Genomic DNA, 24,099 nt, shown 5'->3' with positions numbered 1-24,099 from the left:
CCACTTGGCCATGGGGCGGGCCCCTCCACCACCTATTTTAAATTGCAAATACTTCACTCTGAAAATTCTTATCCTTCTACCCTGCTTATTTTTCTTCATTTCACTTATCACCATCTAATGTACAATATAACTTACTCATTTAGTTTATTCTGTCTGCCCCTACTAGGACGTAAACTCCATGACAGCAAGAAATTTTCTCTTGTTAACTGCTATATCTCAATGCTTAGAACAACGTCTGGCATATAGTAGGCCCTCTAGAAAGACTGTTTTTTAACATAAAATCTCAAATGTACAGAAAGTTTGCCAAAAATAAAAGTACAAAGAACTCCTGTCTATGCTTCACTCAAATTTACCATTGTTAACATTCTACATTTGTGCACTCTCTCTCTCTCACTCACATATTCTGAACCATTTGAGAGTAATATATAAACACTATGCTCCTTTACTTTCATATACTTAAACATGTACCTTCCAAGATAAGGAGAAGCTCTAATATAATCACAGGACAATTATCAAAATCAAGAAACTTAACATGCTGTTGAATATATAATTCACATTCAAATTTTGTCAATAGTCCCAAAAATGTCTTTGATAGCAAAATTTACCCTAGCTCAGGATTCAGTCCCTCATCACACATTGCGTTTAGTGGATATGTCTCTTTAGTCTTCTTAATCTGAAATACTTCCTTAGCCTTTCTTTGTCTTTTGTGACTTCGACATTTTTGAAGACTACAGGCTCATTATTTTGTAGAAAGATCCTTTAATTTAGATTTATTTGACGTTTGTCGTGATTAGATTCAGATGATAAAAAAATACGTGAATAAATTATTATTATCAAACATGGTTGTTTTCAAAGTGCAGGGCTCTGATCCCTGTTATAAGCGGCCCCTCCCAGGACTCACAGATCCAATTCTGCCTCCTCTCTTACAATACCTAAACTCTAACCCCAAAGTGCTGACACATTTCCCAGCAGCACCCAAATTCCCTACTTGCCAGCTCCTATCTAGCGGCACGTGCAAGGCCAGATCTCCACATCCCACTCCCCAGCAGGTCCTCCCTATACAACTTCACACTTTTTTGGGAAAATTGAGGAAGAAATTCCCTCTCGGTAGCCCACTGAGGGTTAACTCATAAAACTGACAGGAGGCCAGGGAGATCCTCCACTTCTTGAGTGAAGACCAGGAAGTTGTCACTCAGAGATGAGCCATTGCCCTGAGATACTGTTCAGGATGATCATATGTGACCACATGCATGTAGTCATATAGCCCACGGAAAAACAGGGAAAGGAAAGTCCCCATGACAACAACTCCTAGTTCCAAGAGAAAGAAATCCTTAATGAAGTACACAGTGAGAGTTTTCCACTGCTCAAAGGAAAACATAATCTTTTTTCCCAGAGGCTATAATGCTCAAACATAGGAAGTTAAAAAAATGTATGAACAAGCACGCATGTGCCCACAGGCCGTGAACACCGATTATCCTCAGAAAGGTCATTGATCAATGAAGTCCATTTTTTCCACAACATTAATTTGAGAAATATCAGTCAGTTGTCTGTTAACAGGTAAAAGCATATTAAGTTTTAGTTGATGTTAGCTGAGAGTTCATTGATAATAGTCTGAGTCAAAGACTGCTGGTTATCTGCATGCTGTTCATTCTCCCCATCTTCCTGGGGTAACAATACACCCAGTTGAAAGAACACATTCCCCAACTTTCCCTGCAGTATGAGTAGCCTATGAGATACAAGAAGAAATCCTTGATTTAGGCTTCTGGCTTCCTCTGTCCTTTTCCTGTCTCCTTTCTTCCTACCAGAAATGCAGACACATTGATAAGGACAGATACAAGGAGGACGTTTAAAACACTGTAAATGGAATCATGCAATAGGTGACCTTTTGCATTTGGCTTCTTTCAATTAGCATAATGTGTTCTTACAAAGAAGAACCAAACAGAAATTCTGAAATTGAAATGCAGTAATGGAAATGAAAAATTCACTACTGAGAGGCTCAACAGAAGTTTTGACCAGGTGGAAGAAAATCAGCAAACTTGAAGATAGATCAATTGAGATTATCCAATCTGAAGAATAGAAAGAAAAAAGAAAGAAGAAAATTGAATCTATTCACAAGCTTAGAAATGTGTGGAATAGCATCAAACATACCAACATATCTATAATGAGAGTCACAGAACAAGAGAGAATGAAAAGGAACAAAAAGAATATTTGAAGAAATAGTGACCAGAAACTTCCCAAATGTGATGAAAAACATTAATCTACACATCCAAGAAGTTATTATCCAAGGGCTCCAAGTAGGATAAATTCAGAGATCCACATGTAGAGACAACATAAACTGTTGAAAGACAGAGAATCTTGAAAGCAGCAAAAGAGAAGTGACTATCACATACTAGTGAGCCTCAATAAGATTAACAGCTGATTTTTTCATCAGTCATCCTGGAGGCCAGAAGGCAATGGGATGACATATTCAAAGTGTTAAAGAAAAAAGTATCAACCAAAAATTCTATATCCAGAAAACTATCTTTTAAAACTGAAGGAGAAATTGAGACATTGCTATATAAACAAAAACTGAGAGAATTTGCTGCTAGCAGGCCTGAAATATAAGAAATTCTAAAGAAAGGCTGAAATGGAAGGACACTAGAGAGTAACTTAAACCCACATGAATGAATAAAGAGCATCAGTAAAGACCACTAAATGAGTAAATATATAGGCAGTATACATGCATTTCTTGTTTGTAACTTTTTTCCTCCTATCTAATTTAAAAGACAACTACTTAAACCAATAATTCTAAATCTGTGTTAATGGGAATGCAAAATATATAAAGATGTGATTGTATGACAATAACAAAACAAAAGAAGGAGGAAGAAACAGATATATAAGTGTGAAGGTTTTATATACTATTGAAATTAATTTGGTATTATTCTGAACTAGAGTTTTGTAAGTGAAAATTTAACTAAAATCCACCAGGCAAACATCAAAAAAAAATAACTTAAAAAATATAGTAAAAGATACAACAAAGAAATTAAAACCATACACTACAAAATATCTTTAAAAAGAAGATGGTAAGGGAGGTATAGAGGAACAGAAAAGGCATAAGACAAACAGAAGGCAAATAGTAAAATGGCAGATGTAAATCCTACCTTACTAATAATTACATTAAATGTAAATGGATTAAACATTTCAATTAAAAGGTGGCAAAGACTGGGACAATGGATAAAAACACACAATCCAACTATATGTTGTCTACAGAGACACACTTTTTAGATTCAAAGATACAAATAGGTTGCATGTAAAAGAATGGAAAAACATATATCATACAAACAAACAAAAATAAACCAAAAGAGAGCTTAATGGCTATAGAAATATCCAACAAAATAGACTTGAAGTCAAAAATTGTTACTTGAGGGGCCAGCCTTGTAGCCAAGTGGTTGGGTTCATGCGCTCCACTTCGGCAGCCCAGGGTTTTGCCAGTTTGGATCCTGGGCATGGACCTAGCACCACTCATCAAGCTAGGCTGAGGTGGTCTCCCACATAGAAGAGCCAGACGGACCTACAACCAGAATATACAACTGTGTACTGGAGGGCTTTGGGGAAAAGAAAAAAAAAGAAGAAGATTGGCAACAGATGTTAGCTCAGGTGTCAATCTTTAAAAAAAAATTGTTACTTGAAACAAAGAAGGATATTTATTTTATAATGATAAAAGAGTCAATCCATCAAGAAGATATAACAATTATAAACATTTATACATCTAAAATAGAACTCTAAAATACATGAAGCAAAAGCTGTCAGAAATCAAAGGAGAAATAGACAATTCAACAATGATGGTTGAAGACTTCAATATTCCATTTTTAGTAATGATTGAACAACTAGATACAAGAGCAACAAGGAAATAAGACTTGAACAACACTAGAAAACAATATATAAAGAACCCTTACAGCTCAACAATAAAAAACCAAAATTTTTATAAAGACAAGTGAAAAATGAACAAAGGACCTGGATAGACATTTGTCCAATGGCCAAAATAGCCAAAAAGCACATGAAAAGATGTTCAAAATCATTAGCCATTAGGGAAATGCAAATGAAAACCACAATCAAAACAACAAAAATAACAAATGTTGGCAAGGATGTGGAGAAATTGGAACTTTTGTTCATTGCTGGTGGAAACACAAAATAGTGCAGTGGCTTTGGAAAACAGTCTGGAAGTTCCTCGAAAAGTTAAACATACAGTTATCACATGATCTAGCAGTTCCACTTCTAGTTATATACACAAGACAGCCAAGAACACATGTTCATACAAAAATTTGTACATGAATGTTCACAGCAGCATCATTCATAATAGCCAAGAAGGGGAAACAACCCAAATGTCCATCAACCGATGAATCAATAAACAAAATGTGGTACATCCATACAATGGAATATTATTCAGTCATAAAAAGGAATGAGGTACTGATAGATGCTACAACACAGATAAACCTAACACATTATGCTAATTGAAGGAAGCCAAATACAAAAGGCCACCTATTGTATGATTCCATTTATATGAAATATCCAGAATAGGAAAATCCATAGAAACAGAAAGTAAGTGGTTACCAGGGCCTCGGGGAAGGAGAATAGAGAGTGACTGCTAATTTTACAGGGTTTCTTTTCGAACTGATGAAAATGTTCTGGGTTTAGACAGTTGTGATGGTTGCACAGACTTGTAAATATACTAAAAACCACTGAATTGTTCACTTTAAAAGGGTACATTTTATGTTTTGTGAGTTATATCTCAATTCAAAAAAATTAAGCAAAAAAATACAAAATGAGGCTGGCCATCGGGAGATATTAACTTACTCAAAGCATTACTGTGAAATTTAGAGTATGTTCTAAATCTCACTTTGACTAAATGTAATCAATTCAAACTAAGCTGTCACTACATAGGAAACAAGTCCTAAAAATATAAAGGTAGCAGTCTACACGAATTCTTGAGAAAGAGGAATCAAATGGCAAGAATTTGTCATTACTCAACCTTGCCCATCAAAGGGAAATGCTGCACCTAGTAGATGTGAATAATTCTACAAGAAAAAGGTATACTACATCATCTTATAGGGGTGATTTTCCAAATTCTATCATGGCCTGCATGAACCATCACTAAAAACCCTTAAACTCCCTTTACTCTGACTCCATGTTCTCTGAACGATTTTCTGGTTGCTATCAGGGTCCTCAGGTAAATTCTTACCCGAAAAAAGTGTTCTCAATGGAAAGCAAAAGAGTTTAAACCATTAAAGATTTTATATTTGCATTTGAAATTAATACAGGGAACCAAAACCAAGAATATGGTTCATCAGAAAGGGAAGCTAATACAACACTGAGACCAAGAGTTGGATATCAAAGTCCAGAAGAGTGTATCGAGTCAGGTCCACACTGAGAAGTCATGGCCATGAGGGGCAGCACTTAAAAAAGAGAGAGAGGGCAGTGAGTAATTCTGAGGCTACGTGTGACCCGTAGCCTCTGGTTTACACACGATACCTTTATACATTCCCATGTGTCCTCCCTTAGAACTTAGTAGTCTTCTTAGAATTTAGTAGCCATCTTATCTCAGCTATATGACGATGGGTTTTGTTTACATTGTGGGTAGGATGTTCACAGACAAAGTCCCTTTGGGCATGGTGGTGACTATGGCCATCACAGCTGAGCACCCCAAGGGATAAGTGAAATGCCCATGTTTCATGGGAAGTTGTTTGCTTCCGGGCTTGTTGCACCTTCAACCCCCTACACTTTCCCTCTGCTACTTCCCAAGCCAAGAATTTAGGGGTTTTGTGACTTGCTTTATAAGCAGGGATGATTCCCTTACAGTCTCTACAAGGAACTCTGACACTTGAATCTATCAGGCTGGAAATAGGCTAGAATAGGAATCCAAGCAGTACCCTAGTCAAGACACCACTCTGAACCGAGGGTGTGTTCTGAGATGCTAAGATACAGGCTAAGGGGGTCAGAGTAATGAGTGGGTAGAATAACATGGCAGACACTAGTGCACATTCATCAGACCGTCTACTAACGTAGCACACAGCCACATTCCATTTCCAGCCCCTGCGCAGTCAGGTGTGCTCATGAAACAGTTCTGTCCAAACTGGGCAGAAGGGACGTGCGCCACGTCTAACACTGGTCCATATAAACCTCCCATGGGCAATTCTCTATGCTATTTTCCCTTTCCAGAGTAACTTTGGAAGCCAAGTGTGGAAGATGACATGGATGGATGAGCTTGAGTCCCTGTATGTCTGTTGGAGAACGTGACCACCCAGGAGGAACATTCAATTTTTACCTTCACAAGAAATAAAACTTTAATTGTGATAAGCACTGAGATTTGGGGGTTCATCTATTGCAGGAGCTCACTTTTTCTTACAATCACCTTTATATATAACAAGGAAACAACAAAAAAGATGCCCAGAGAAGTTGGACGAGAGAGCAATAATCAGCAAGAACGCATGTTGCAACACTGCTGTCAGTGGCCTCATAGCAGAGTCCTCTAGGCTGTGTCCCCCTCCAGCTTCCAGCCTTTATCTCACCTTCTATTCATAGCTAAGTTTCTCAGAATAGCAGTCTACACATGTTTTCTCCACTTCCTCACCTCCCACTCATTCCTCATTCCGCAAAATCTAGATCTTGCCCCACACTCTGCTGAGATGGCACCTATGACCTCCTAGCTGTCAAATCCAACCCAACACTATTCAGTCCTTCTGGAGTGGCTTTTAATATGCAACAACACGCAGACTTTAAGACATGTTATATCTGTACACTTTTCCCTCTAAAAATTAATCTGTTTCTAAGCTTCTTTTCCCACTGGGTAGGGACGAAATCCAATCTCAGCCATTATTGGGGTTCCTTTCCAGGTCCGGAGTCATGCAAGATTCAAGAGGGTTTTAGACAGCACAGAACACTGAGACTGGGGTCTTTGGTTCATAAGAGTCAGGACTGACGTGCTTCTTGTCCAGCCCATACGCCTCCGTTGGGGATGAGCATATCCCCTGCTTCTGGTCTAAACCAGGCACAGGGGATGCTGTCTAGACTTGAAAACCTGGTGCCCTCTAGGTAGACACCACACCTGCCACCTGCCCTGGGGTCCTCAGGGGAAGGCCTTGGGCCCCACTGCTCTGATAGTCCATGGGCCTCAATTCATTTTCCTATCCTTTTGGACACTCCCTCTTGGTAACTAGTGTACTTCCAACTCGTCAGTCTCCTGGGGCCCTTCATCTGCTCTCAAACAATTCAACTCTTTTTGAGCCCTAAAGGGGCAAGGGAATCTTTGATCTCCAAACTCAAAATCCCAACTTGGGCAGGGGAAAGGTGAAAACATCCCCCACTGACGCACACACTCATGAATTAAAGCCTCAGCAGATTAGTTGGTGGCCCTTGCCTTGCTTGAGCAACCTGGGGCTCAGAGCAATTTGCCCTCCTTGAATGCCTCTCCTTTCTGTGAACACCTCTCTGAGTTTTCCTTCTTTCTCTCTGGTTATTCTTTCTTAGTCCTCTTTGCTGTGCCCATCCCCAGAACAATGGTTTTCTTTGCCATCCCTAAAAGTGCTTTGAAAGATTATGTACTGTCTCTGTACATTTTTAAGTTGACATTTAAAAACTGTTACCCTAAGTCTGAATAGTTGCAAAGAATGAATTTTCTAGTATGTTGTAAATATCAATATTTTTAAATGAAACTGTTATATCATTCTTTTAAATAAATCTAATGAAATCTACAAAACATGGTGATTTGTTATAATCGACTATGGTCCATATTTTAAAACATTTGAACAACCGCTTTTTTAACAGTTGGCGTTTTATACGGTTTCTTTCTCCCTTTGATATCATATTTCCTTTCCCACAGAATTTAACCTTAATATATTTTATACTATGCAGCCTCTGATCAATCACTCTCTTACTTCTCTGGAAAAAAGTTTAAATTTAAATTTGCTGTGTTTCCCATAAGCACAAGCCTCTACGAGTTAAAGAGTTTGTGTTGAATTGTTGTTATAATGATTATTGGTACATAACTGATCAAAACAGCACAAGTATTATAAATTTGATAAATAATTATTAAACAGAAAAGTAAACCTTTCCCTCAGCTTTACTGAGGTATAATGATGAGTTTGGAAAATTATGTTCAGTTATATAACCAACACTACAATCAAGATCAAGATATAAAACTTTCCTTAACTCTAGAAGTTCCCTCTTGCCTCGGCAGGAGATCCCCAACTCTTGTCCCTGACCCCAGGCAACCATTGATTTGCTTTCTGTCACAACAGTTTTACCTTAAAAAATAAATTTTTATTGGAAATGGCCATGGTCTGAAGGTTTGTGTCTCCCCCAAATTCATATGTTGAAATCCTAACCCCCAATAAGATGGCATTTGGAGGTAGGGTTTTGGGGAGGGGATTATGTCATGAGGGTAGAGCCCTCACGAATGGGATTAATGTCCTTATAAAGGAGACCCCAGAGAGCTCCTCAGCCCTCCCTTCACTTGAGGACACAGGAAGAAGGTGCCATCGATGAACCAGGAAGCAGGCCCTCACCAGCCAGAGAATCTGTTGGTGCCTTGATCTTAGACTTCTCAGCCTCCAGAACTGAGAGAAATAAATTTCTGTTGTTTATAAGCCACCTAGTCTGTGGTATTTTGTTATAGCAGCCCAAATGGATAAGATAGAAATGCATCTCGTAATTTATGGGACTGGAGATAAATATATTTTCCCCTTAGTTCAGTCACCTGCTGGTAATATTACTTGTCACTGGAATGAGACAGGGTTCAGCATCAGTTCTATTCCTGTTTTTCGTTTTTACAGATGTAAGCTTTGGGAAACCTTATTCATGTAAATAAATGGATGGGAAAGGAAGGAGGTTTTTTTTTTTAATAGCAATGTCTCCCAAATCTTTGAACTCTTTTTGAGTTATGCCAAAAATCACAGAGTGATCTGTAAACACAAACTACTTGGGATAACTTACCAGCTGACAAGTTAATAAGGTCCTACTTCAATTCTGTTGAGAGCAAAGAGTTGGAGACCACTGGCTGGTAAAGCATCTCTTACTTAGTCACTAGAGTCATTTGCTTTCTCAGAACCAGTATGTACCAACATTTCCAATTGCCCCTTTCTTTGATGCCCTAGAGGTTTTTTTACCCTCCAGGATAATGCAACATGGTGCCCTGAAGGGTGTGCCTTTGTTTTGGAAGGTGGAAGAAAGGCAAGGGTGAAAGGATAAGAAAGGAGCACTGTCCCCTACTCCCCAACTCCCATCACAGGCACGTTCTCAGGCAGAACAACTGAAGGACAGATTAGAAGTGGAAGCTGCGGATCTAGAAATGGATTCCCTTAAAACACCCGTGCCCATATACCCCTTAGAACCTGTTCACACATCCCCAGAAATACTTCATCCCAGCTTGGAGACCTCTGTCTTGAATAACTACTGTTAATTATGTTCAGCCCAGGTCATCTTCATCTCTTCTAGTCCTACACACTCTCCTTATGTGACCTAATCCACACCTTTGGCTTCAACTATCATAGAGAGACTAATATCTGCCAAATCTCTTCTCTCCAGCTCAGACCTCTATCTTGAGTCTAAGAACCATACATTCAATTAGCTTCACGTTCTACTCGTCTGACTTAGGTTCCACATGCTTTCTTTTATAAACAAACTTATCCTATCTTAGATTTCTGAAAAAATATTCAACCTCATAAATTGAATTGGGAACCAAGTTGCTAGCATTTTTCTATCACTGTACCATTTAAAAAGTGTCTTCATCTATATACATGTGTATACAGTATAAAGTATACATATGGCTCACAGTAAATGCTTACATTTTATAGATGAGGAAATTAAGACTCTGTTATGTCAAGTGAAAAGTCAAGTACATTCAGAAAAACATGAAAGAAATAAAAGATTTGTTTTCTGCCTTGACTTGGTTGGATAGAAGTCACTTAAATAAAGATATTGAAAACCAACAGAAGCCCATGCATACTGGAAGCCAAACTAATGCTCAAGTAGATCTTACAAAGGATATTTTTTCACTAGTTTTAATAAAAAGTAGCATAGATTTACAATCTATGTAAAGGCACTGCATCTCATTTCCTTACAGAAATATGAAAAAATTAAGATTGGTTGGCTGGGAAATAAAGAAATTAACCCATAGTAGCTAAGATCCAAAACAATTTGATAAACAATTATCAATGATTTAAGGGTTGTTCAGCCAGAAACAGGAGGTGAGATGTGTCACTTCCTTGGCTTTTTTCCAACAATTTAATTCCATACAAAAGGAAAATAAGTAAGGTTTTCCCGTTCTTTTATGGATTGTGTTTTCGATGTAGTCATTCATTGAATGTACATTTCCTGTCCTTAGTAAGTGGTTGGTGGTTTGTGGGAAAAAAACAATGTCTTAGGCTCTACACATCTTGAACAAGCGTTGTTTGTAACAAACCCCAGGCAAAGGGCATCTTGGCCTTTTGAGTCATTTGAGTTCCCACACAACCCAAAATAAACAATTTTATATTTTCCTTAGGTGATGGTCAAGAAGTGATCAAGCAAGTGTTTGAAAATATACTTCTTTTCTTTTCTCTCTTTTTTTTTTCTTTAGTTGTTTCCACATCTTTAGTCTTGGGACCTTATTTACCATTTGTTGAGATGTCTGTAGTGTTTATTTCTATTGTCTTATCTTCACACATAAATCAAACTGTCAGTTTCCTTAGTCGTATTTATTACTCTCGCTTTCATCTCCATTGTTTGCACATTTTTGGACTTTGGAAGCACAACTCCAAGCTTATGTTGGCTGATAATGAAGGAGGCCTACTCTCTTACCATGTCTTTTATCTGGCAAAGAGCTGCCAAGGCAAAAATGCCGCCAGTCAACAAGGGGAAGTGTGCTTGAGTAAGAGAATGGATGCATTCCAGCCCAATCAATTTAAAATTATATGTCATACTTCAAATCTTCGACTCCACTTTTTTTTTTTAAGATTGGCCCTGAGCTAACATCTTTGCCAATCTTCCTCTTTTTTTGTTTTTGTTTTTTCTCCCCAAAGCCCCAGTACATAGTTGTGCATCCTAGTTGTAGGTCATTCTAGCTCTTCTATGTGGGATGCCGCCACAGCATGGTCTGATGAGCAGTTTATAGGTCCACCCCCAGGATCTGAACTGGCACACCCTGGGCCGCAGAAGCAGAGCATGTGAACTTAACCACTCAACCTGACTCCACTTTAAACTGGAAATATTGGTAGAAGCATAGCTTCGATTTCAAGGGAGCCAGAGGGAAACTGATGATCTCCAGGATCTAGTAGGTCCCAGAGCCCCCACTTCCATCTCTGGACTTGGAGATGCTTCTGATGTTTCCAGGCCAGCTGGTGGTGGGTCCTTGAGGGAGTGCAGAGCTCACAGGGCTGAGGTGACTGAGGCCCAGATGTGAAATATGCTCCACACGCATTTCCCCATTTCTGTTACACTGTCCTCTGCCACCCCAGCTTCCTGCCTTCATTCCCTAACTCTGTCTTACTCAAACCGGAAACATAAGACACGTGCCACTGATTCTCACCTTTGAGTGGAAATTAAGACTGTAGCAACCTCAGTGGCACCAAGAGTACAAGGACATTCCCAATATCACTGAATGTAATAATTTAGAGTACTTTGTACTCACAAAAGGAATGTTTATTGTAAAAAATTCAGATAAGACAGTGGTATGCAGAATGAAAAGTCGAAGTTCCACAGGAATTTGCTGTTAAGAGTCTGAGAGCAATCATTCCATATCTTATCTATTTCCATGCATTTACACACACACAGTATAGTGTTTTTAAAAACCTAAAAGCTATACCATTTACATTATTCTGTGATTTAGATTTTCATTTAACGATATACTTTAGAGCTCATTTTATGTCATTCTATACAGATCAACTTCATTCTCGTTAGGAGTTGCTGAACATTCCAGATGTAATTTAACTGATTATTCCTCTATTGGTGTGCAGTTAGGTTATTTGCAGTGTTTGGGTATCACAAACAAAGGGGCAAGGGACATCTTTGTACATAATTTTGTGCACATCTGCCAGAATTTCTGCAAGATAGATTCAAAGAAGAATCACTGGGCTATTGGGTACCTGCATTTAAATTCGGAGAGAATCACATAGCCATTTATGGTTACCTTTTCTTTTTGATCTTCTGCTTTTAACGTGAAAAATACAATCACACACATTTCAAGCTGGGAGAGCTCATGCCAGTGTTGGGAGAGGCCTGATCTCCACACTGGGAGTGAAATCTCAACCCTATAAATAGATTTTTCTACTGTTAACGCCAATAGCAGTGATTTTATTTCAGCAAGACAATACCATCTGTCATACTGAACGTTAATTTCTATTTTATGAGTTGTGTAGTTTTGCTGGTTCTTAATATGTTTTCATTTTATAATTGTATAAGAGCTATAAGCATAGGTTTATACCTGGCTTGAAATATTTAAATGTATGTGTCATCAAAAATCTTTCCATTATAAGTGACAAATCGGCTTGGTTGTGTCCAGTCCTCACAGCCCTCCCATGCTGGCTCCACTCAGCGTCTTGGCCCAAGACTTTATAGCTATCTCTTCTACTCCTCACAAGGAGATACAGGCGTCACCCAAGATTCTGTCCTCTTTTCTTCTTCCTCTCTGCGCTTTCACCGGGGGCACTCGTCCGCTCCGGCAGCTATGATCGTGAAATGACTCCCTAATCTCTACATCACCGTCCGTCAGCTCTTCAGACCCAAGTCTCCAACTGCCTGCCGGACATCCCCACCTCCCCTTCAATGTAACAAACACTGACAGTGACCCCAGAGGCAGATTGCTCATGACGCTAAGGAGCCCACACTGAGCCCCCCGCCCCTACTTGTACCTGCCCCTTACAAAGCCCTGGAAGGGGCCCTGGCAATTTGTCTTGGGTCATCTTTCTTTCTTTCCTTCCTTCTCTCTCTCTCTGTCCCTTTCTCCATCTTTGTCTCTCTTTGTCTCTCTTGGTCTCCATCTGTCTCTCTCCTTTTTTTTTTTTTAAGTAACATATTTCAACCATGATCAGTGAAGACTATTGTCTCCTTCCTCTTGGAATTTCCCTCTATTGTACTTCCCCTTGCACGGATACCCCTGGAATGGCTGCCGCATTTCGGATTCCAGCTAAGGGGAAGTTGAGGTAGCAATGCCCCTTGTTGGGTTTGGCGGGGTGTATCCATGTTGTTGACAGTCACTTAGGTGTATGGTTATTGCTAACCACCCTGGTGTGGGAACAGCTTCCAGGGACATCGCTGCTGTCCATTAGGCTGACTCACCGAGAAGGCATGTCACAATGTGAGCATGTTCTACTGCACCCAGCCCTGAAAGGACACAGGGAGTGGAGGAAAAACAAGTTTGAAACGTGCAATCCGTTCTCACTGAAACCCAGTCAGAAAAAAAGTCCTCTCCCATCAGGAGTACTCAGTAATGCAGTAGAGACCTTTTTTTTTTTTTTTTGACAGGAATTGTGTGAAACAGAATGATGACAAGTTTTGTGTTTATAGGACACAAACTATAATAGAACTACAAACAGCAAGGACATCAGCAACAGCTCATATATGAAACAAGTCATCTATATTTCCAGAATACAAATCTATAAAGTAAAATATAATGAGATAATCTGTAAAATAATAAGATAAATCTGTGAAATAAGAACGTTTGTTTCACACGTTATCTTATTTGATCTCTGCTGCATAAGCAGAACAGAATATTTTCACCAATTTTCAAATAAGACCCAAAGAAGTTATCTGAGCCTGAACTGGCACCCGACTTCCTGCTTTCTCATGGCCCAGAGGAAGCTAGATCCTGGCCAGCTGGTCTCCCAGTCCCCTCTCGGCTCTTCTGGTTTGGCCACGCTGGGGATAGGTGCTGATCTTACACGGCTGTCAGCTCTCAGCTCTGCTCTGCTCACCACGACTGAATGTGCTGTGCACACAGACCGGGAGACAACAAGAATGATGCTGAAGTGCCAGGTGGTTTCTGCTGCTTCCGAGGTCCTGTCAATCAACCGGAGAGGCTTTCTGCCCTGGATATGCAACTGTGTTCCTCCTCAACATGTGACTTTAACTAGGAAAACTTTCCCCCCAACTTTTTATTTAAAAAAAATCTCTCTCCTACAGAAAAGGGAAAGAATAGTACAAGAATAGCTGTGTGTTCCTCACCCAGATTCAAAAAATTGTCAACAGTTTGCTCCCTCTCTATGCCCCTCTCTCACTTCTCCCCTTCTCTCTCTCTCCCTCTCCCCTACTCCCTTTTCCTCCTTTCTCTCTCCACTCTCCCTCTTTCTCCCTTTCATTTGAGACTAAGTTGCACAAATCAGGGCATGTCACCCTAAAATCTTCTGCATGTATTTTCTAAGAACAAAGACATTCTCCCACACAACCGTAACCATAATCATTGCCAATACCATCATCACGCCCAAGAAATTTAACACTGATTCAACAGCATTATCTAACGGGCAGTCCAAACCCCAATTACCGGAGTCACCCCCTAAATGTCTTTCGTGCTCTTTTCCAGTCCAGGACAATCAAGGGTCACACAGTTCACATATTTCTCACATCTCCTTAGCATCTTTTTATCCAGAAAAGCTCCCTGTCTTTTTCTTTTTTTCTTTCACGACATTTTTGAAGAGTTTAGGCCAGTTGCCTTGTAGAATGCCCCACAACCCATATCTGTTTGCTTGTTTTCTTGTGATTAGATTCAAGTTAAGTATTTTGGGCAAAATACTGCATGGTGTACTTTTCATTGCACCACATGAAGAGGATACCATCCTGCCTCATTATCGGTCACGCTAAGCCGATCACTTGGTTACGACAGTTTCTGCCAGATCTCTCTATTAGAAAGGCATCTTTTCCCATTTGTAATTAATAGGTAACCTATGGGGTGATGAAAGGAGACTTCATAAATAGTGTGAATATCCTGTTCACCAACAATCTTTAACCCAATGGTTTTAGCATTATTATTACATTGGTGGCTACAAAAATGGTAATTTTTCTAATTCTATCATTCTGTCTACATTTATTAGCTGGCCTTCTTCACAAAATTTTCCCTCCTCTGCACACACACCTTTTTAGTATCACTATACACACATGGGTTCTTTTGTAATTCCGTGTTTTATAATCCATTGCCACTATTAATATTATTATTTTTAGTGCTCAAATGGTCCAAAATTAGCCAGCAGGAGCCTCTTCAAGCTGGCTGCTCTGAACCTTTAACCTGTCTTCCATTACCAGGGCCAGCTTCCTGGGCGTGTGATCCATGCAGTTGCACAAGACTCTTGCATGGTTCAACACTCTGCTGTTGCTGTCTTGACATCCTTAGTAATTTTCCAACAAGGGCCCCTGCATTTTCATTTTGCCCTTGGCCCTACAAATTATGTAGCCTGCCCTGCCCATTGGTCTTTGAGCACTGCCTTGCTTTGTGGCGCAAGAAGATGTTCCAAATGCATTCCCTATCCTTGGTCTGGAATCAACCAATTTATCCAAGGAGGCTTGTTCCTTTTGGAAGGAAATGGTACTTAGAAACCAAGATTTGAGTACTAACGTGTCTGATGGTGCTGGGGTGATATGACTGCATGGCACTTTCAAGGCTGAGAAGTGCAGGTAATGACTCCGTCCAAACCTCTACGCTAAGAGATGACCAAATTCCAGCATGGCTTCAAGGAGCATAAGGCCATGTCCCTAGGATGACCCCAGCCCCTCCCTTAAATGCCTGCCTGGAAAGCTCAGCAGCACCAGGAGACTTTAATGTTTGTTCCAGCCTACACCTGAGATAGGCTGCTGACCACCTTTTCTTAGAGCATTCGCTAAAAACGGCTTATAATTGTGAATCCTTCCTCTGAAACTTTGAGATATATATGTACCTCCCACAACTCAAGCCTATCTTTCTCAAGGCCCTGAAAGCCATTCCTTTGAAACATAATCATCAGGAAGGGTAGGGCCCCGTCTCCTGGTCTCCGTGGAAGAAAGAATCCTAACTTCCATCATTGACAGCCAGCAGACCCAGCTGGCCTCATCACGTCTACACTGACCTACCCTTTGTAATTATTCACTGAGCCCCTCCATCTCCCCATCTCGACTCCTTCATTCTCCCTTTAAAATACCCAGTTACTCTGTGCAAATTAGAACGGAGCTCAGCTCTTTTCCCTATTGTCAGGAGGTAGTGAATAAAATCTGTCTTCACACCTTTAATGAATGTCCCACTTTATCTTTGACATTGGATACAGCTGGAAAATCATATATTCCTACGGATACCTCCAATTCTAATCCAGGAGGATAGCATTTCTCCATCGAGTGTTCCCTCCCTCCTCCCACAGTGAGAGCCTTAGGTCACCCCACACTATCAGTGAGTTTACTCATTTGCCGTATCCTACGACATACACAAAAGAGTTTCAGCCTGATGACACTAATATGACTATCAATGACAAGCCCAATTCATAAGCCTCCTGCAGGTCTTTTTTCCCTTAGAATATATGCCACTAGTCAGAGTACAGGGGTCAAAAGTTACTTGGAATTCTTATCTCTGTGTTGTTTGCCATCAATCTGCTAACCACTTAAATTCCTTTGCTTCTGCTTGCATTCAATTTTAAGGGTTTTTAAAAAGTCATCTTTGATTGGATTTAATTTTTTGAATATTTAAAACATTTATGTGGTTCAAAAGTCAAACCTGCAGGGGCCAGCCCCATGGCCGAGTGGTTAAGTTCACACGCTCTGCTTCGGAGGCCTGGGGTTTCGCCAGTTCGAGTCCTGGGTGTGGACATGGCACCACTTGTTGGGCCACGCTGGGGCAGCGTCCCACATGCCACAACTGGAAGGACCCACAACTAAAAATACACAACTATGTACCAGGGGGCTCTGGCAGAAAAAGGAAACATTTTTTAAAAATCTTAAAAAAAATAGTCAAAACTGCATATAAAGACATACTCAGATATCATGACATTCGCATCCCTATTCTTTCCACTCTGTTCCCACATATGCCCAATGGGTAATTATTTTCATTTGTTTCTGGTTTATCTTTCCTGTGCTTCTTGCAAAAACAAGTAAACACATACACACACACCTTCTTATTCCCACCCTCCACTTATTTCACACAAATGATAACATGCTTTATATATTCTTTCCCATATTGCTTTTTTCACTTAACAATATAGCTGGGAAATCCTTTCATATCAGTTCACAGCAATTCCATCACTCTTTTTTATGGCTGCATAATACTCCATTATGTGGCTTCTCCAGGCTTGATTCAACCAGTCTCTTATGGTTGGGAACTTCGGTTGTTTTCAAGATTTTCCTATTATAAGAAATTCCACAATCAGTAACCTTTTTCATATATTGTTTTGCATTTGGGCAGAGGGGCGGGGTTTCTTCAGACTAAATTAATCTAAGCTGGATTGCTGGATCAAAGGGAACACAGCCCTGCTGACACCTTGATTTCAGCCCAGTGAGACCCATTTGATGTTGTTTTATTAAATCCTGCTAAATTCCCCTCTTGAGTTATTGAACTGCTTTGTACTCTTGCCAGCAGTGCCTGAAAGCACCTCCTTCAACTGTGGAAATGCTGACAAAGAGAAGCGTACCTCCTGGAGGTGCCTGAGATCAGAGGGTTTGTTCTGTGGGTATCGTCTGTTTAATCCATCCTGCCATGAGTTTGCTGTGTTCGTGTGTCCAACAAGACTGAAATGAGAGTTCGTGCTGGCAAAAAAAAAATGGCCTCAAAGAATAATAAAACCTTGCTTGATGGATTGAATGTTAACCTTCCTGTAGGGAGAACCCTAAAAACACGCTGTGGGGGCTCAGAAACGGGCCACAGCACTGGGCTCTAAAAGGAGGCCAATAAAGATGCGAAATGAGAATCACAGGCTTTCTATTGATCAAGGAATCAGGATTACAGATACACGGGAACGAAGATAAAAGGACTAGTAGCACAGCACTGACAGCAGGTGGGAAGGCCTGGCCCCTGCCTTAGCTGGGGTGAGAAGTTGAATAGTTTAATTGAAGCTCTCATCAGTAAGGTTTACAGGTTTAGCTCTAAATATGGTATTTAAGGTAATTAGAAACAGCTGCATTTTTCAATCCAAAATTTAGCTAACTTTGCCCCAAACTCATAAAACCCACGTGTATTAGTTTCCTATGGTTGCTGTAACAAATTACTACAAACTCAGCGGCTTAAATAGTGCAACTTTATTATCTCACATTTCTGAAGGTAGAAGTCTGACATGGGACTTACTGGGCTAAAATCAGGGTGTTGCAAGGGTTTTTCCAGCTTCTAGAGGCTGCCGCATTCCCTGGCTTGTGGCCCACTTCCATGTTCAAGGCCAGCAATGGCGGGTCAAGTCTTCCTCACATCATGTCACTCTGACATGGACTCCTCCGCCTTCCTCTTCCCCAGTTAAGAACCCTTGTGTTTACAGGGGCCCACCCAGACGCCCAGGATAATCTTCTTATTTCAAGGTCGGCTGATTAGCAACCTTATTCTATCTGCAAACTTAATTCCCCATTTCCATGTAACCCAAGGTACTCACAGGTTCTGGGCATTGGGATGTAGACGTGTTTGGGGGCCATGATTCTGCCTCCCACACGAGGTCATACTGGACTTCCTTGTTCCTAACTGTGCTTTAACATAGTGTTACATTCAAAATTCTACAGAAGCCTTGAAAATAAAGTGCATCTTTACTAAAGTCCCTTGAGGACACTGAGAAGGAAGTTTTAGCTCCTCACATAGTTAATCCTCTTTAGACGTCTCTTCTTCCTAAAGTTTCTTCCCAGCATTCCTCACTGGACTGTCAAATCTCTCCACTTTGTCTTCATTCTCCCCGTCTTCTTCCAGACCTATTTTTCCTTCCAAATATCTCCCACGCCCTTTCTCCCTTAGAGAAACGCAGCCCACCCCTGTTCTCAGGTTCCTCATTTTGCATTCCTAGTCACCCCACCCTTAACTCCTTGTAGAAAGCAAGAATGCTGGGTATACTATTTGCTTCTCCAGATCCAATTTCCATCCTTTCCCGCCATGCTCTGTGCCCGGGAGGACCAATCTTGCCCTCTAGGCTCCTGGTTGGGTTGGGCAGTGCAAAGCAAGGGCAGAAGATTGGGAGGTGGAGGAAGAGGGACGTGGGGGTCTATTCTCCCTGCTTCCCAAGGCTTCAGCTCCTCTTTGGTCATCTTATCTGCATCTACAATTGTCCCACCAGGTTCTGCTAATCATCACCTCCCCTTGTCCCTTCAGGACTTGGAGTGGTGACAGTACCCTACTGTTGCTAGCTCTAGGGGGCTTCACCACCCGCTGTTGGTTTCCTTAAACCCCACCCACATCCTTATAAATAGTCCCTTCAATAAATTCTGCTCAATCTCCACGTCAATATCCAAAACCATGTATTTCTTGCAGGGACCTTGACAATACAGTGGGGAAGTGGCCTGGTAAATATCCCTAATTTTTAAAAAAACACGTGCAAATTTCTGACACAGCTGCAACATGGATGAGCCTTGAAGACGTTACGTGAAGTGAAATCAGCCAGTCACAAAAAGATGAATACTGTATGATTTATGATTCCACTTCCATGAGATATCTAGAGCAGTCAAATGCGTAGAGACAGAAAGTAGAATGGAGGTTACCAGGGACTAGGGCAAAGGGGAGAATGTGGAATTTGGCTTAAGCGGCACAGAGTTTCAGTTTGGGAAGATGAAAAAGTTTGAAAGATTGATAGTCGTGATGGTTGCACAACCGTATGAGTGTACTTAGTGCTACCGAACTGTACACATAAAAATGGTCAAGATGGCAACTTTCATGTTATATATTTTATACCACAATCATAAAAAGAAAAAGAGGGGCTTGCCTTGTGGTGTAGCGGTTAAGTCTGCACACTCTGCTTCGGCGGCCCAGGGTTCACCAGTTTGGATCCCGGGCGCAGACCCATGCACTGCTTATCAAGCCATGCTGTGGTAGGCGTCCCACATATAAAGTAGAGGAAGATGGATACAGATGTTAGCTCAGGGCCAGTTTTCCTCAGCAAAAAGGGGAGGATTTGTGGTGGATGTTAGTTCAGGGCTAATCTTCCTCAAAAAAAAAAAAAGAAAAAGAGACAACTTTTTAAATTCCTATCAAACACACAACAGATATCTCGGCTTAAGTTCAGACTATGACCTTGTCCTATGACGGCATATTCCTAGGCAGGTCTGGAGAACTGGTTGGGTGGCCTGAGAGAAGTTTATTTGCAAGAAGGCTGAGAACTCATTGTAAGGGAAGAAAGACTCAGGCACCCTGAGCCTGACCCAGAACCCAAGTCTTGCTCATCAGAGGGTAAAATCAGTTTTCCAATCAGGTGGTGTCCGCTGGGAGACCCCTTTAGCGTCTTCACAGCACTTCCTGCAAGTATAGCTAAATCCACGTGTAAGGCCGAGTTCTCCCAGGCTCTGAAAGCTCCAAGGGCAGGCCCACTTAGGCTGCTATTACAGAATGCCACAGACTGGGTGGCTTATAAACAGCAAGCACTCATGTCTCGCAGTTCTGGAGTCTGGCAGTCCAAGATCAAGGCCCTGGCAGATGCAGTGTTTAGTAAGGACCCGCTTCGATAGACAAATGTCTTTTCATAGTGTCCTTTTGTGGCAGAGGGGGTGAGGGTCCCCTTTATAGGGCACTAATCTCACTCATGAGAGCTCCACCCTCATGACCTGCTCCCACCCCAGAGGCCCTACCTCCTAATACCATCACACTAAGGGTTAGGACTTCTACTTATGAAGTTTAGGGGGACACGTTCAGTCCATAGCCAGGGCCATGACTATTTTATTCAAGGCTTTGTCCCCAGTACCCCGCTTAATCCCCCAGGCAGTAATATCTGCTCATTCTGTATTTGAATGAATGAATGAATGAGTTCTGAATACAGTATGGTCGTGGTTACAATAATCTGTTCTTGAAAATAAAACGACTGTTGCTGTGAACTCCATAACACTCCAGGAGCATAAGGAGCACCAAGTAAAAGCTTTAGAGAACACGACAGACAGATGAGAGCTCTCCAGGACGAGCTTGAGTCTCAGAATTTCAGAATTCAGAGCAGCATATCACCTGACAGTGGAGCATGGTAAACCAGACCGTGAATTTTCTTCTTTCTTTCCCATCCAACCTCAAAATATCCCAGTGTCAGCCATCTCAGAGCTTTCAAATGGCCTTTCTCTTTTTCTATATTAATGTTTTGAAGCCACATTAATCAAGTTAATTACATTCAACTTTAATGGATTTTGTAACTATTAATACAACTTTTGAGATATTTTTGCAAGAGGGGAACTTTCCCATCCTGCTCATATAGTCCTTTCTTAGCTTATGGTTCATATTCATGCCAATGGCTTATCAATCTTGACTGCAAGCACGGTCAGCTGTTTCCGTTGTAATATCTTAAGCCGGTTTACAGTGTGAGTTTCTGAGAGGTTTCTGACCTCTGCCAAGGTAAGGAAGGAAATTCAAGACACCATTTCTTTGAGTCCCTCACCACACATACCTCCCGAAATTGTCTCCCAGCTCCTGGGCCTGCTGGCTCTCCATCTCGCTATGGCATCAGGCTTCGATGCCAGCTGGTCTCCAAGCTCTCTCTTATCGATGTCGTGGGCCTTTTTCATCTCTCCTGACTTGACAACATCTTTTTTATTTCAAAAAGCCAACTCAGTCTAGCTATGGCCTAATGCTTTCTCATGGGGGCCCTTTCAAATTCCCAAAAAAGAAATCGATTCTCTCCTTCTTGACCAAGACTGGAACTTAACTACCAGACATGGGACACCTTACGGGCGTACTGTTCCATGCAGGAGGATGCTGGTCTTTTACACAGAAAGACTAGAGGGAGAATTGAGATTTTTCAGGGAAAGAATTTTCTGGACTGGGCCTCTCCTCAATTCTGGAGATTCTGTCATATCTCCTGACAGCACGTATTTAATGATGCTCAACACGATTTCAGCACTATTTTTGGCAGAGGCGCCACATTGATTTCGATATCTATCACTTTGCACACCTCTCCTCATGATGTGTCTTCCCTCTCATCACATCTGACTCGTGCCTCTACCCTCATCTGTGCCACATGGCCACATGGACTCTCTGGGTATCAGCAATTGAAAAGAGCGAGGTACTGATACATACTACGACATGGATGAGCCTTGAAAACACTGGGCTAAGCGACAGAAGCCAGTCACAGAAGTCCAAATACTACAGGATGATCCTATTTGTATGAAATGGCAAGAATAGGCAAATCCATAGAGACAGAATATAGAATAGTGGTTGCCAAGGGCTGGGGGAGGGAAGGGGAAGTGACTGCTAATGGGTGCGGGATTTCTTTTTTTTTTCCTCCCCAAATCCCACCAATACATAGTTGTGTATTTCAGTTGTGGGTCCTTCTAGTTGTGGCACGTGAGATGCTGCCTCAGCTTGGCCTGATGAGCTGTGCCATGTACGCACCCAGCATCCGAACCAGCGAAACCCTGAGCGCAGAAATTAAGCACTTGGCCACGGGCCGGCCCCAGGATTTCTTTCTGGGAGATGAAAATGATCTCAAATTGCCTGTGGTGATAAATACACATCTCTGTGAATACATTGCAAACCCTTGCATTGTATACTTTAAATGGGTGAATTGTATGGTATGTGAATTACATCTCAATAAAGCTGTTACAAAAAAACAACTCATGGTAAGAAGAAACCGGGAAAAGGAAGAAATCTGTGGAAAAGGAAACGGACAATCAGACTTGGAGAAATCAGAGGGAGATAGAGGTTTTTTTAAGAGAAAGGAAAAAAATATGCTCTCTATTAAAAAATAGGACTTTTCACCCAATTCTTGAGAAGAGTACTATGTCTAAATTATGTTCTGGATACTGTAGGAACCAGCAGGAGGGCAAAAAAAAAAAGGCGTGGATCAAGGCAACAACAGGGCAAAGCTAACAAGGAGATGAGACCTGCCAAAGTGAGCAGTCAGAACACCAAGAAGCAGAGAGGGAGGGACAGCCTGGAACAAGCGACAGGAAAAGAAGTTCGAAATAAAATTCAGTTAAATGGGACAAGAGAGCCCACTTTCTTTCTCTTGGCCTTTTTTTTTCTAGCCCTCTACCATCACACGTCTCTCTCTCTCTTCCACTTCAAGTCCCTATTCCAGCTCTGTTCACAACAGGCTCAAGGCGGGTCCTGACCCATCCTATCCTCCAAAGGTGTCCTTCCGCGAAAGCCCACCTGGCTCGCTCTGATGGAAGAGCCCAGGAAGTGGCACATGGGTGTAAGCAGTGGAGAGGCTGGCACGAGCTTCTACCAACATCCAGGTCCTGAGTGGCCATGTGCCTGGTCCCCACCGGAAGGTTACTGACACATGGAGCCAGGAAGACACCATCTTCACAACGTAGCCAGGGAAAGGCCCTTGATGCTGACCCATCGGTCGCTTGCAAGAGCAGACAGTTTCTTGGAGCTGGGTCCTTCTACTTCCTCTTTCACCAAACGTCTGGCCTGGGCACTAGACCATGAGGCAGGAAGTCCTCAGCTCTTTTTTTTTAGCTATGACATGCAGTCTGGAGGCAAATCCTTTAAACACGGGGCTCACTTTCTAGTCTGCATTCATGCAGCAACCGTTTCGTCTGACTCACACTTGACAACTCTGCAACTTGAACAAGGAAACCAATGGTCTCCATGTCGCAAAGTGAGTCCCTGGGTCGGGCTGGGGTTAGAACCCCTGAGTCCCCAGACCAGGTCTTATCAAACAGATCCGATATAATTGTCAAGATGACACTCTGATAGTGCCATGTGAGGGAGGCCACAAAGCTACAGGAGGTGAGGCATTCGTCTACTCACACTTTTGTTTTTTCAATGTTATTACACCTGTTTTATTGTGAGAAATGTGAAGCTTAGAAAGATTAAATTGCCTAAACTGAAACAAACAGCAAAAAATAAAAACTCATACCTTTTTCTGATTCTAAACCTTATATACCTCCCCTAAAATGTTTATCTAGTCTTCAATTAAGACAATATATATACCCACATCACTCCCCAGCAAATGTGTGTCACACTTTTTTTTTTTTTTTAAGATTTTATTTTTTCCTTTTTCTCCCCAAAGCCCCCCGGTACATAGTTGTGTATTCTTC

General features: G+C 41.4%; 1 protein-coding gene across 5 annotated transcripts in view; it reads right to left on the bottom strand.

Moving 5' to 3' along the window:
* Positions 1–24,099, bottom strand: part of USP6NL (USP6 N-terminal like) — a 256,318-nt gene that overhangs the window by 178,001 nt on the left and 54,218 nt on the right. The gene's annotated exons all lie outside the window — the stretch shown is intronic.

This window comes from Equus caballus, chromosome 29, assembly GCF_041296265.1.
Source record: "Equus caballus isolate H_3958 breed thoroughbred chromosome 29, TB-T2T, whole genome shotgun sequence".
Taxonomy (NCBI): domain Eukaryota; kingdom Metazoa; phylum Chordata; class Mammalia; order Perissodactyla; family Equidae; genus Equus; species Equus caballus.
Note: the sequence above shows the minus strand (reverse complement) of the source record. Positions and strands in the feature narration are given on the sequence as shown.